Here is a 15,334-nt window from a genome sequence, read left to right on the forward strand (position 1 = left end):
AGTATGATTTTTGGTTTAAAATTCTGTAATACATTTCATGCACGTTACAGTATGTGTAGCGATTTTTAAATTACAAATATGAGCCTGAATTAATGGTAAAAAATTGTGATGTTGAAGCCTTTTGTATCTATTATTTTAATCAATATAATTTGTATTGTTTTGCTCTTCCTAATTGCGGCATCTTTAATTTTTGCGTCCTTCATTCTTGCTTTCTGTGTTTAGCTGAATGTAGTTTTCAAACACAAGAAAACACTTGAAGACAGAGCTGTGCCAGATAGCAGTAATTTGTTGTCATATTTGTATGTGGCCTTTGCGCTACAATCCTGTATGTCATTATGCATATATTTTTTGTTTTATTTGCTTTTTCCAAAAATGCAAAACAGATGGAAAACATAGCGACTTAAACATTCACCCATCTTGGGTAGATCATACACAGCATGGACAGTAGCATTTTCCATTAGCAACTCATTGTACAAAATGGTCTTAACAGTAGCGTCTTGCAACACCTCGCCACTTCCTCAACCCACCAATGTCAATCCCCTAATGACTCTCCTGAGATTTGAGAAGGTATGTTGTGAATGGGACCCAAATGTCCTTTGGCCGCAAAGGCTGAGGCAGCTCTATTGCATATAGCTCCAACAGGTCCTTGCAGGTATGCCAGGTCATGTAACCATTGATTTTTTTTTTATGTGGTTACAATACAAGCACCCGAATGGATCGCCACCCGTATCTTTGCCAATAGAAGAGCTACTGCCACAAAGTGTCTGTTAGCTGGCTGTAAGCTCTTGACTAGGCCTAATAAGCACAGTTCCAGGGTTTCGGGTTGATACTCCTGCCCGAGGATCTTTCAAAGCGGAAATACTCATGAAGGACCGGCACCAAATGTGTGTCTGGGGCCCGAACGTACAGCACCATGTCATCCACATACAGAGATATGCTCAGCGGTGTCAGGTGGAAGTGGAGAGCAGAGTCTGCGTGGCGCTGCCTAATCACGCATGCCAAGGGCCACCCTTGCGTTGTTCCCTTGACCACTGGGAATTCTACGGAGGTGTTACAATTTAGACGGACACGGGCCACAGGTTTTTGTATAAGAACCGTATCATTCCCCATGCGGGCTATTATCTGAAACATGTAGTCCCATGATATAGAGGTTTTAGCTGCATCTAGTAGCACCACAGCTGCTTGCAGTGATGGGTTGAGCTGGTGTAGGAGGACGAGCAATGTGGTCAGGTTATGCGCACTGGACCTAGCCGGAACAAATCCCGACTGGTCTGGCAGCACCAGGTTAGGAATAAGCAGCAATAGGCGAGTTGCCAACACTTTAGCCAGTATCTAGACATCTATTTTTTTCAATGACAGTGATCGGTATGATTTGTAATTATTGGGAGTTTTATCCAGCCTCAATAATGTTATTATCAAGGCTTTCCACAGAGAAGGGGGTAGTATCGATTTGTTGTACGCTTCATCGTAAACTGCAAGGAGATGGGGCACCAGTAAGTCTGCAAATTCCTTGTAGAATTCTCATCTTAATCCATCTAAGCCCGGGGCTTTACCATTTGGGAGGGACCTAATAGTCTCTTCAGGTGTTAAGGGTTGTATCAGGAATTCCAGCTGTCCAGGAGACAGCCAGGCCAGCGCCTGATCCTCGAGGTAACTTTGTAGGTCTCCCTCAACCACAGTAGGACGGGCATCATAGAGTTGGGCATAACATTTTGTGAATTCTTTGAGAATGGATGGGGTATCGAAGCAGTCAGCACCCTTCAAAGTTTTGATTTGGTTTCTATGCATTTGTCCCTTTGGTAATTGAGGTTTTGTGGATAGACTTATGTCCTGGCTGACTACCCTCCCAATATGCTCGAACCCTGTGCCATTTATTTAAGAAGTTTAGTTCTTGAGCTGCCAGCTCGTTAAAAGTGGTTATGTGTTCACGAATACGTGCCAGGATAGTGATGAGGCCTCTCGCAAACTCCCTCTCTAGAGACTGTAATTGGGACTCTGTGTTCTGGATTTGGGTGTGTATTGCCCAAAGAACCCATTAGTTACCCATTAGTCGAGGCACACATAGACAAAAGTTTAGCCGAGTTAAGATGATTTCCACTGTGCATAAATGTATGTTCAAAGTCCACAATATGCTCCACAGTTTTCTTTTAATTTTATTCTTTATTGCTCCTTCTTGTCATGCCCACATATATGTACAAAACAGCCGACACGTGTTTCGTCCATCAGGATTTTTTCATGGCTGTAGACAAATATATACAAATACACAATCACAAACTTAAAAAAGAACACATTAACACAATTTAATAGTTTAAAAAAGCATTGTTTTCATAATAATCATCAACAAATGCTGGTGTCAAGACATTAACACTGTATCGCTATTTCTAAAAACAAAAATCAGGACAGGGGGGCTTGTGTCCAAAAATTGTTAAAAAGAAAATATCTCAGACAGAAATACCTTGTTACTGACTAATAGAAAACTGATTTAGGACCACCACCAAAAACCACAGTGTCTATAAAGAAGTGGATCCTATAATGTCACCAAACAGACATAATGTGCACGAAGTGACACCAAAGAACCAAACATTCCCTAATAATAATTTCTCACCTACTACGTATTCAGACGGAAGTTAAGAAACTCCTTAGTCGATTGCTCAGTTATAGACAACTAAGTCCTTTGCAACTCTGTATCGATCCTTTCTTTGTGGACCAAGTAATCGCATTTCCAAGTTTAATGTTAATCCATAAAAACCGAAGCCATCAGGTCCTAGTACACCTATCGGCAATAAAAAGATTTGAATTTAAAAACTTAGCATAACGGTCTAAACAATGTGTTAGCCCCATTCTTATATGCCCAAGGCGGCAATTTTTATGTTTGTAGAAAGGGGTGATAGCAACATTTATACCATCCCCTGATAGTAGGCACCTTCAGTTATGAGGATACAACCTTAAAACCAAAAAAAAGTTTAGCTAAAAACTCCAAGATATTTGTATTATAGATACGGTGCATTGCCATCAATGTTGTTATCATAATTTCTAAACACGTATATAACGTGTATAAGTAGCACACCAGAATTAAAATGGAAAAGCCCCAGTCATCATTCCTCACCTACTGCCAATTCAATTGAAAGTCATGGATATCCTCAATCGATTGCCAATGTATGGACAGCTAAGTTCTTTGAAACTCTATATCGATCCTTACTTGATGAGACAAAGCATCGCATATCCCAGTTTAGAGCCTGTCCATATATAAAGTGGCCAACAGGTCGTGATACACCTAAAAACAATAAAACAAATTTTTGGGGAACTTTAATACAGGTTTGACTTTAAACAAAAACAACATATGTCGATCTGGACACTGTGTTTACCCCAATGGTATATACACAAGGGCACAATTCTATGTTTCTAACGAAGGGGAGTCCCTAAATTCACACCCTCCCCTGATATCAAACTGCTTTGGTTACGCAAGAACCATGGAAACTCCAACGTGTCCATGTTGTAGTTGTGGCTCTTTACCACCCGTATTTTCATTGTATACTCCAAAAAACGTTTCCCCGTGTGTAAGTCACAAACCAAATACTAATCCCATGCTAAATATCGAAGTACCAGGGGATGGCTGGATTTTACTATCATACCTGTTCAAAAAACCGGTGTTGGCGTCTCGACCCCTGAGCCCGAACAGGACGTGTCAACAGCTTCTAGCATTTTCAAATATACCGGACGTCCGTGGAAATGAACATAGAAAGCGGACTGGGTTGTAACACTCGAAACTTGTTACGCCATTTTGGAATGGTTATAAAGTATTCCCACAAACAATACAGCATGTAAAACAAATTGGAATTCACAATTTTGCAACTAGTAATTATCGTGTTGTACAGCTAGTCGATATGTATTTTAATCTTGAGTGGTAATTCCACCGTGACTTCCTTCTTTGATAAATCCTCTAGGCTAGTTAGCACGGATCCTCCGTTTATACCCATAGCCCATCATGATATTTCGATCAGAATCGCATTAACACATATCACCGTGTTAGTACATTTCAATCAAAAAGGAATACGACCCCAAATCCACATTAATGTCTAGACACACCGAAGGATCATGTCTATAAAGTCAAAAGACCAACCTACATTTGCCCCAGTGCATCCTTAAAGGAATACTCCTAGTTGGGAGTCAAGATGTGTGAGAGAGAAAGGAGAAGAAAGTAAAAGTGGTTAAGATTGTTATCAGCCCCAAAGTGATAACAATGTTAATTCAAAGCAGTCATTTGTACTTTCGCACATTTTCTCAATATCTTGATGTTATCATGCAGACATTTTATAGTTATTTCATCTAATAAACTTGTCTACAAAAACGTATACAGTTCTCTATCAACGTTCAAACCCAGATCCACTGCTCTCAATCTGATCAACCATTTACTTTCTAACTGCCCAAAGAACCCATGCCTGTGTGCTAATGCAGACACCCAGGATACTGACTTTGAAGTTTTCCCACAGTGCCCCGCAATCTCCACTGTTCCAGTATTTTTTTCCAGAAATATTAAATGATAGCAGAGTGTTCACCCCCATGGAACACTGGGTCAGAAAGGGATGTAGCCAGGATTGCCACATGAATTGAGTCAGGATATGGGTGGGTATAAACATCTGGAGTTTTACCAGGGTGTGGTCAGTTAGCATTTTCAAGATATGTTAGACTTCTGTCATCCAGGGGCTGGCTCGTGCGCTATCAGCCTATAATTCAATCTGGACCAGGTGCTAAGTACAGATGATACCAATGTGCCTTCTCAATCCTTGGGGTGCAGGAGACTCCAAATGTCTACAATTTCATATTCTGCCATGCTGTCTTGGCTTATCTTGGTGGATTGTTTACCCTGCCAGTTTGTTACTGCTGATCTTTCCACAGATGGGTCTAAATATGTATTAAGGTCACCCAACCATATCACTGTTGCAGGCAGAAGGTCATGTATGTGGTGCCAGATGGTAACCAGGGTCATCTATGTTGTGGCCATAAGTGTTAGTGTAACCAAAGTTCCGTAGATAGTGCCCTGAACTATCACATATCCCCTCATGTCATCCGCTCTAGTGTGAATAGCTGTGAAGGGGAATCCCTTTCTTGATCAGTATCATAACCCCTATATGGTTAAAAGAGTAGGAGGATGTGTACCTAACCATCGTCCAGCGGGCGTCCACAGAGGACAGTGTGTGTGGGGTCAGTGTTTCTTGACGAAAAGCTGATTGTATGTAATGTCGGTCCAGGTAAGAGAGGACCTGGCAGGTCTTGCAAGGGTTATTGAGACCCAGGGCATTTTCAAGCCCTAAAGGCAATCTGGGATTTTGATGGGTCCATTAGGTGTTGTGTGGTGTCTGCATTGAATTGGTGAGCAACGCTCAGAGCGTATCAAACAGTTGTCCAGTGCAGTACCAATGGGTGTCAGTGTAGTCGCTAGCATAAACAACAAACATCCCCTCCCCCAACCACTTCAGCATCCCAACCATGCCAAAGCCTAACCCACATTTACTCAAATTCAAAAACACAAACATGGACATACTGTTCAGTAAAAAGAGGTTTAAGTAACTTGTTACCATACGTTTGCAGTCTGCGGAGTGTTCTCTCAGTCCCTGCACCCCTCCAGTAATCTGAGGTGGCAAGGGTGGGATGAAGAGCAGTAGGTCATCCAGTATGGAAAAGTATGGATAGAGGTCCAAGAATGATGTCATAAGTGCAGAGGGTCCCTGACAACCCCAGCTGACCCCTCCATGATCGAACTGCGAGACATGGTCAAGATGTGCGGTCAGTTGATGTCATTCTCTGGTGCATCATCTATGGACTGGTGACGTCTCTTCTGAGTGATTCCCTTTAGGTAGTGCTTGGGCTCAAGTGGTGTTCCACAAATATTTTGATTGCTGTGAAAATCGATATGCAGATTTGCTGGAAATAGCATGGTTTCTGAGATTTCTGCTTTTTGTAATTGCTTCTTAATGGGTAGGTATTTGCAGCGGGCTGACTGGACCGACGCTGTGAAATCTAGGTAAAAAGCGAGGTTCTTCCCCCGATAGTTAATGGGTCACATTTCCTTCACCAGCCTAAGAGCGGTATCCCGGTCTTGATAGTTCATTAGTTTCGCTACTATTGGCCTTGAGGAGGCATCTTGTGGCTGACACAGTCGGTGTCCGGTGTGATCTCTCATCCACCAATTACTACAACAGTTTGCCTGAGCCAAACACCATTGTCATGAGAGTCTCCAGGTACATTTTCATTGTCCCAGTATTGCTGGATTCTAGGACTCCAGTGATTTGTAAATTGGTTATTGCGTGAACATGCCTCCAGGTCTGTGTTTTTGGCTTGGATCACTGCGAGGACCTTCTCCATAATGAGACATTTTGTTTTGACAGACTGGAGTGTCTTCTGCAGAGATTCTTTGCTCTGCCTCTGTAATGCTTGTCGATCTCTTATCGAGTTTCGTGGACATATGATCGAGGCGAAAGTTTAATGAGTATATTTTGTTGTCACTGCCCTAGAGTCTTTGCTGCATAGGGTTGAGCGTGGCCTCCAGAGCTGGTGCACCCTGGTAGGGAGTCTCATGCTCATGGTCAGACATGTTCTCCTGTCTCGGTTTAGCAAAGCTCTTTGACGTGAAGAAAATGCATGGTTGTATTTTGTCAACCTTCCCCATGACTCTGGCACCAGTTCCTCTTTTTGTCTTCCCGCAATAGTCTCTAATGTAGGCACCCGTGACTGGCAGCACCTCGCTGGGAAATATTCTCGCTTTGAGTGCAGTGAAGTTAAACAGGAGGGTGGTGTGGCAGAACCCAGATAACTGATGGAAAGGTTCCTAGGCGTTACAAACTGATAAATTGTCAGTTTTGTGAACCCTTCCGCAGCACTATCTGCTCAATTTAGACACCTGTGGTATTATCCTTGTTGCGCATCAGGTTATCCCCCACAAGAACGGGACACGTCCCCAAAGACTGGAGTTCTTCTAGGATTAGGGACTGGCTAAAGGCTCCTCGAGGCGAGTCACTAGCGCAGGTGTGGAACTCCTTTCTTAGTATGCTGTAATTAGAGACCTTCAGTGTTAGTTACCGCCCCCACTTGCGTCTCAACTGGGGGCCAGCTGCTTGGGCACGCAGCTCCAGCCAGGCTTGCAGCCAGGTAAAGGCCCAAATCCCATGCTTGCAAGGCGCTACTAATTGGCCGGGGGACATTGCGCAGAGTTAGTTCACCCTTCGAGCATCAAGGCAGCTAAGGTTGGCTTCTGTAGCAGCGCTCCCATCTCTCCCCCTGCTGTTTTCAGCCCGCTGGCCCCCGAGTGGCCAATGCACATTGGTTCCGGCCAGCAAAGTATGCAGTCCTCCTTGTAGGCCCCCAGCTGCCTTGGCTGCCCCTCTCACCTCTTCCCAGTGTGTAGCTCAAGGTTCCACAGCAGCCTAGTAGGCGGGTTCCCACCTCCTGTCAGCTCTCACTCACATGGTGCCAGCCTTGCGAGTGCCGATGGCTGCCCCGATGTGTGGGGACTCCGGCGAGGTCGATGTTGCAGTACATATGCCAACTTGGTCCCAGAGCATTCGCAATCACCGCTGTTGGATGCTCTCTGTCAGGGTGCAGGTCGCAGTCTGCAGCATCTGCCAAAACACGGGTGGGTGGGGGGGGCACCTTGCACTCCCCCCATCTCATCTCCACCCCCAGCACCAGCACTCTGTTTCCAGGCAGGGGCTCACAGCGACAGACAGCCTCCGTGTCACTCTCCCATGTCACGGGCCGCCACGAGCAGCACATGTAATCTCAGCATCTCCTCTCCCTCAGAGGCCCCGACATGCGGCCACAGGCCTCAGAACAGTTCCGCCTGCAGCAGACCCCGTATTTTAGTTTTTAGGGTCTCACTCGATCAGCTCCACCGTTATTGTGAACAGACATGCATTTTAGGGGTTATTTACGAGCTGCATGGCAGGATTATTTTCAGATTGTCCGCTTTAGCCGGCAGAGCTGCACTAAAGTGTGTCCATCTTGCCTTGGGCCATCTAGTGTCCCCCCAAATGTCATTATAGAACTCTATGGTTTTATCCTCTGTGCAGTGTGGTTTTTTTATCCTGTTTTTTTACTCAAATGCAAAATAAGCATCTTGTAATTTACCGGCAACAGCGTAAGAAGTCCCCACACTTAAGCTTTCTTTTATTAGGTATGCTTTTAACTATCTGTAACCCATTACTTAACGTTTAATACATTGAACAGTTCTTTGCATATTTGGTCTAAGTTAATTAACAGTTTCTAAGTGTAATTGTTTATTGCTGTTAACGTCTTGCCAACATTGAAAAGTGCCTCCTTTACGGAAACTCCAAGAACTATTGCTGTAAATGTCAAGTGACCGCTCTCAAACTACTGTTTTGGATTAGTGATACCGTAATCAGTGGGTATAGACTTTTATTCGGTTGTCTGTACACTTTATAGGCAGCTCATCTCATAACTTGACTGATTTGTGGATTACCTGAAGAATTCTCTTCATGGACAGAAAGCTGTTTTAGAAGACCCCTTAATAAAACAGTTTGGAGGCCCAATCATGAAATAAATCGTTCGTTTCTCCCAGTGCTAATATTCTGGTCTGTCGCTGTTGTAGAATACCTAGTCTGGTTGACAACAGTGCATTTATGATGTCAAAAGTGGCATTCTGATTGCCAAGTGTCATAGCTCCTAATTGAGATGCACTGCCAAACAATATTCGTTGACCATACAAAACCACTGCTTTATATGACATTAAGAGAGTCCATTCCTGAAACTTGTCAGTTCTGCATTCATTCTCTTTTTGCTGGATTATTGCAAAGTGTTGAGGCTGTGGAAGAGATCCGTTGGCTGCCAATATTTAGAATGACTTGCAGATAAATGGTTGCCTTGGCACCATTCATTGAACTTTATAGGTGCAGCCTCAATTACCAGCCTTCTCACTTCTAACATGATGGAAGGAGAATATGCTTTCATGGCTCATTTCGTGGAGTGTAGCAGTTTATTTTTGTGGAAAACTGTTTGTGACAGACACTTTTAACCACAGATTCCCCACTTTTAAAATATTCGTCAGATTGGATCTGGAAAATCATGAGCAGTACCTCTGTGCAACAATAGGTGGCATCAAGCAACTCTGCGTCAGCATCATCTGCATTTAACCACCCCTGGTGCACCAACTACAGTTCTTTTCTTTCTTCGCCAACAGCACAGATCCGGAGAGCTACCTTGATCACTTTTTGCAACTTTTTATTAACTCTTTTTTTTCACTTTGATCTGTCTGCTAGGGACCTGTCCACACTGCACCAACTGTAAGTCCATGCATCCAAAGGCAGTTCATGAGCGGACGATGAAGGTCCTGGGGCATGGAAGAAGAAAGCTTTGAGCCGTTCTCTAGGGAGATCTCGGGCCTGTTCTCTGAGCCGATTCCATGGACGATAGTCATCCTATTCCAAGTAGTCTTCATCGAAGTCGGTTAAGTCCAAGAAACACAATAAGAAGTAGAAGCATTCTTCAGCTTCCCCTAGCAAGCGTTTTGCTTCTAGGGTCCACTCTGACACAACACTAGGGGAGCTGGCGGCCGGATCCCCTCCACGCTTCTTGGAGTTCCCCTGAGCTGGAGCAATCCATGCCGATCTGAAGGAGTTTTTAATGCCATGCTTTCCATGTTTGGGCCCACGGCTCTTTCTAGTATGCCTTCAGGATCCAAGGAGCTGAGAGGTTCCCCTGATGGGTTCTCATCAGTGGGATCACCCTGGATGCCAGCCGGGCCCTCTCACACCCACACTGGTGCCTCCGTCCGCCCGGTTCCAGTCCATCCAACGTAGTCTTTGGCTCGGATCGAAGAGGAACCTATTGTCTTCTCTGATTACAAGACAGGGCCACATTGGTGCCGCTCAACATTGACACTGGCCCCGCCCGTATTAGGTAAGCCCACAATAGACTTGCCTGACCTGGTGGGTACTCTTTTGCCTGAAGGAGAGGATGATGATGAAGATGGTGATGATGATATAAGTTATGGCCTCCTGAAGGACAACTCCTACCAGGACGTAAACTGGTATGAGGAGCTGAGTCGTGCCAGTGGCCTGGACACCTCTCCAGACTCTGGCCTGATTTCTATTCCAGGCCCTGCCACAGAGGAAGGCGCATCTTTTGTAACAATGATGCGCAGAGCAATGAAAGTCCTTAACCTGCAGATACCCACCGTCGAGGTAAAGATCGATATCTTGACCGAGTGCTTTAACCATGGGCAAGCTCTGCAGATCCCGTGCTCCCCGTTAATGAGGTCCTCACCAGTGTTATGCTGGGGGCCTGGGCCAAACCCTGCATGGTTGCTCCTGTGTACTGAATGAGTGCCTGCCACCATCATCCTGCCCCTGAGGCCCAGCCTTCCTTTTCCAGCACCTCGACAGCCAGGATCAAGCAAAGCGCATTCCCTACTTCCCATCAGATGAGAAATCCAAGAGTCTGAATACCTTTGGGAAAAGGATCTTCTCTACCTCCAGCTTGGCATGCGTCTTTGGCTGCTACTCCCATGCCTTGTAGAATTTGGTTGCACAGTTGCTGCTTATACTTCCCAAGGAGGGTTGGGTTATGCTCAACCAGGTCCTGGTTACTGGCTGGGGTGTAGCGAGGTTCAATATTCAGTGTGGTCTGGACACTGCTGAGACACTTGGCACGGCCATGGCCTCTACAGAGGCACTCCGCTGCCATGCCTGATTACAGTCTGCTTGGCTTTCAGGGGATGTATAATCATCTGATAGGCTTGCCCTATGACAGCTCCCTCCTCTTTAGGGACCAGGCTGACATGGTGCTAGAGTCTAAGAGAGCCGTGTCCCTGCCTGATCCCTGGGCCTCTCCTTGGGTTCCTGTCAGAATCAACAGTCCTTTGTCCCCCTATTGGGCTACGGCCGCAACTCCCATGGCCATCCGCAGTACTAACCTTACCCCTCAGGCCAGCAAGTTACACATTCCTTTTGGCCATGTGGTATTGCTACAAGCAAAGCAGCGAGGGGTTGTGGACCCTGTGCCAGGAGGCCTTATGCCTTTGGACATGGCTGGATCACTAGGACGTTTTTCTAGGTGTGCAGCATGTGGCAGGATCTCCAAAAGTCAGGGCAGAAAAATTCAACCATCGATGCCTTGCTGATCACAAAGGACATCTACATCCGGTGGTGGTGCAAGGTCTTTTCCAAAAATGGGGAGAACCTTGGATCGATCTATTTCCCACTGCAGAGTACACATAATGTCGAAGCTTTTGCACGTTTGAGTTTTCAAAGCGTATCTTGCCCAGAAACACATTCCATTAGGCTGACACCCATACCTCCTGTGAGCCTTTCTGCAGATTCTGCTCCTGCCCTGACTTCTCAAGAAGATCAGGACAAACTTGGCCCAAGTCATCTTAGTGGCTCCGGACTCAGCAAAGAGAGTATAGTATCATGAACTCCTGAGCATCAGTCCTCCGATCAGGCTTGGCTTTCAGGAGGACCTCCTGTAGCAGCAACATGGTAGGGTCCTGCACCCAAATCTGCACACGCTCTACATTCATGCATGGAGATTGAGCAGCGACAGTTGAATGCCTTTCATCTTCCTCCTGAGATTTGTGATCTTGGCACCAGGTGTCCATCAACAAAGACTGTATATGCCTCACATTGGGAAAAATTGGTGGCTTGGTTTTCTTCCGGTCATGTTGACCCACTTTGTGATTCCTTGTTAGAGGTGTTATTGTTTGTGCTGTCTTATCCCGGCAAGGCCTAGTGTTGGGCACTGTTCAACGTTATCTTTCTGCTCTCTCTGCTTTTTTGCAGTTTCTGGATCAGCCCTCACTTTTTCAGTTACACATTTCCGTAAGGGTTTGCAACATTTGTTATCCTACCCCTTTCATCATGCCCCAAAGGGACCTTAATTTGGTCTTGACATTTCTTATGAGCTCCCTACTCGGGCCCCTATACAGCTTTTCTCTGAGACTTATGACACTTCTTAGTGGCCATTACATCTGTTAAGAGGGTCACTGAACTTCAAGCTCTGTAAGTTCATCCTCCATACACCAGCTTCTACACGTACAAACTGGTTCTTCAGACTCGTGCCGCCTTCCGTCTGTAGGTTACTTCTTTGTACATGTTGGCCAAACCAAGACGTTGCTAACATTTTTCGCTCCTTCCAATGACAAAGAATAGCATCACCATCTGGATTTGAAAAGAACTCGTGTCTTTGTACATTGATCGTACCAAAGACCACCGGGTCGACGATCAACTCTTTATCGGATTCACAGGATTAAAAACAAGACAAGACTATGCAACACAGAAGCATCTCTCAATGGATTGCACTTTGCATTAAGATGCGCTACGCACTGGCTAAGAAGCAGCCTCCTGAGAGCTTGCAGCCCCAATCCACCAGAATCACGGCTGCTACTACTACATTTAGCGATATGGAGTATCTGTCCTTAACATCTTCCAAGCTGCTTGAGTGTCAATCCACACGTTCATGAAGCACTACTGCTTTGACAGTCAGGTCCATCAAGACGGGCATTTTGATCTTTAGGTCTTCAGGGATTTCCTGGTTTAAGCCAGTTTGCAGACCCACTTCAGGGGAGTATTGCTTGGGTATCTATTCTAAGGTGAGGGATATGAGATTAAAATTCTCTATTAGAGGAACAAGTTACTTCCCTTCAGTCATGATTTTTCTGGTAGCGACTCTATCTTACCACAGGTTCCTCACCGACCCTCCTTCCCTCCCCTGTCTGCAAAATGGGGTCTGCACCCTGAAGCTCCTGATAGTTTCTGCCCAGTGGTCCTACATTATTCAACTGTTGCAGCGATGAAGTAGGCGATGTCAGCATGCCAGAGTGACACCTAAGTAGGCACAGAGCATGGCACTTATGAAGCGCCTGACGTGGAGCTGCTAATCGCCACCTACCGTCGCACAGAGGTACTGATCAAGATTTTCTGGATCCAGTCTGATGCCTGGGGAATTTCCTCAAGGGCGGAATCTGCAGTTAGATAGTCTGTACCAGAAATAGTTTTACCAAAGGTAAGTAACTTGTTATCTTGCACTTTGTCCATCTCCAAGTTGAATGTTATTTCTGAGCTGAGAATTAATTTTCAAATTACCTTCATTCACTTTATTTTATTAAAGTAATCCATTTTTAAATTAAATAATATTTTTTCCTCATAGACTTTTGGGCAATTTCTGCCAGAAATTGGTCATTCAACCCATTTTTGTCTGTGGTTCACATTACTCGTGTCTCATATGCAGAGTGAACAAGCTTGTTCAGTTTCTTATTGGTAATATGTTCTGTCTCTGTACCAAACTGGAACATGAGCACTGGTGCTTCTGAACATATACACACATTAAAGCATGACATTTAAAATTGTTGACTGTTACCTGAAGCAAAAGCCAAACTTGTCAAAAAAAATAAAATGGTGCTATCCACTAGTTAGTGCAGTCGGTTGGGAATGATCGAATAATTAACAGCCCAGACAGATACATTTGCAAGAGATACATAATTAGTTGCAAGTTTTCTCCTGAAATTCGGTTTGATTTTGTGAATCCTGGTTCTACACTGGTCAAAGGACTGGTTTATGATCTTGTATGTTTTCAGGTTGTATTCAGTGGTGATTGATTACAATTGATAAGAGTGCCTGAATGTTCCTGTACCTTCTGAATAATGTTGAAAGTCCATACAAATCAAAAGACTTCATACACCCAATCATTTTTTTAAAGCAAATGGAAATTATTAATAATAAGCTGGCAAGGGCAAGAGCTCCCTTCTCACTGCCCTGCTTCTTGGGCACAGTTAAAAAGAAGTAGCAGACCGAAGTGAAAGACATTTTGCTGCCCTCTGTTTGAGGCTGTCTCATATTGGCACTGGCTGGTTCATGCGTCATCCTAATTATCTTTTTGGGTCTGCCTTAGACTGCCTGTTTGTGTGGCGGACTACAAAACAATTATTCCAACGTGTGTAGAGTTTGTTCGCATTGGTTATGTGCTGGATATTTGGAATATCTATTAGTTGGCAAATTGTTCCTTGTTTTGAGACTTTCATCCTTTACCGTACTGCTTGCATAATTCTTCACATACGCCTCTAGATTATTTTTTTTACCTGTCAGAGCTCAGTTATAAATTCTCTCCGTTTAATCCTTTCCTGCTACCATCAAGTGTTTCATTTCGCAAAAATTATGAGGGGCAGGTAGCATTTCTCTTTTGACATTGTAATCCGTTTTCTTAATCTCTAGAGTCTTCCCTCTTCTTACTTTTTAAATGCCCTCGCCATACTTTGTCCCAGAAGAGATGTTATTCCTGTTGGCTGCAGTTACAACATTAAATCATTAATGTTTGGAAAACATTTTAATCTGAACATCACAAAGTTTCATATTGTCTCCATGTAGTGATTGCAGTCGCAGACAATAACTATCCCTCATTTGCAACATTTACTGGTGTGATAACAACTATATCAAATACTTATTTGATGAGGCTCCCTGTGATAGTTTCAGCCATGCTCTAGCCAGAGCAATGGATTGTCTGTAGATAGAGTAAAGATCTACAGATCTTTTGCACCTTATGTCTGATGGTGAGATGCAAAGTTTTGGGATTGTCTTTTTCTTGAAATCCCAACAGTGTATGATGTAACCTCTTTTTAGGTGCTTATGACAGCTAACATATTCTTGTTCTTATAGAAATGCAGTACGAATACAAAAAACCTTTATATAGGAAATGAGAAAGATGGAGCAGTTAAAGGCCCTTACATGTTGTTTTTCAGAATCCAGTAGCAGAGAACTTACTCCCTTTTTATTATTATAAAGTCATGGGCTGACAAATCTGAAAGGTGATCTTCAATCAAACAAACTGCATTTTCAGCTAAAATTGTTTTTTGGTTTAGGCTGCCACCACCTTAAAAGTATACCTAATTAATTAACCAAGCTGTGAGTATGAAATTCTCCAGATCTCTACATATTGATGTATCAAATTGCTGATGCTATATTGTGTCTCCCAATGCAAAAATGTCAGTTATGATAGTTTTTGCTGTATCATTGGATGGGCTTTTTTGACTAAGATGTTTTAACAGTTTGCATTTTCTTGAAAACACCACATTATTTTAACTACAGTTCTAAACCATACATCTTCTAATGGGGTGTTTGGAAATCCTTATATCCTGATGTAAATCATCACTCTAAACCTCTTGTGCCATAAACCACTACCTCCATTCTCCAAGTTCAGTATAATTCTGACTAGTAGCTGTCCCCAGTAAGATGAATGTTTGTAGATGATGCTTTAGAGACCTGTTTTCAGTACTTACTTTTCACAAGGTGTCATCCACTTTCATATTACCAGCTGTGATCAGACATAACTC

The sequence above is a fragment of the Triturus cristatus genome, chromosome 5_2 (genome assembly GCF_964204655.1).
Source record: "Triturus cristatus chromosome 5_2, aTriCri1.1, whole genome shotgun sequence".
NCBI classification, from domain to species: Eukaryota; Metazoa; Chordata; class Amphibia; order Caudata; family Salamandridae; genus Triturus; species Triturus cristatus.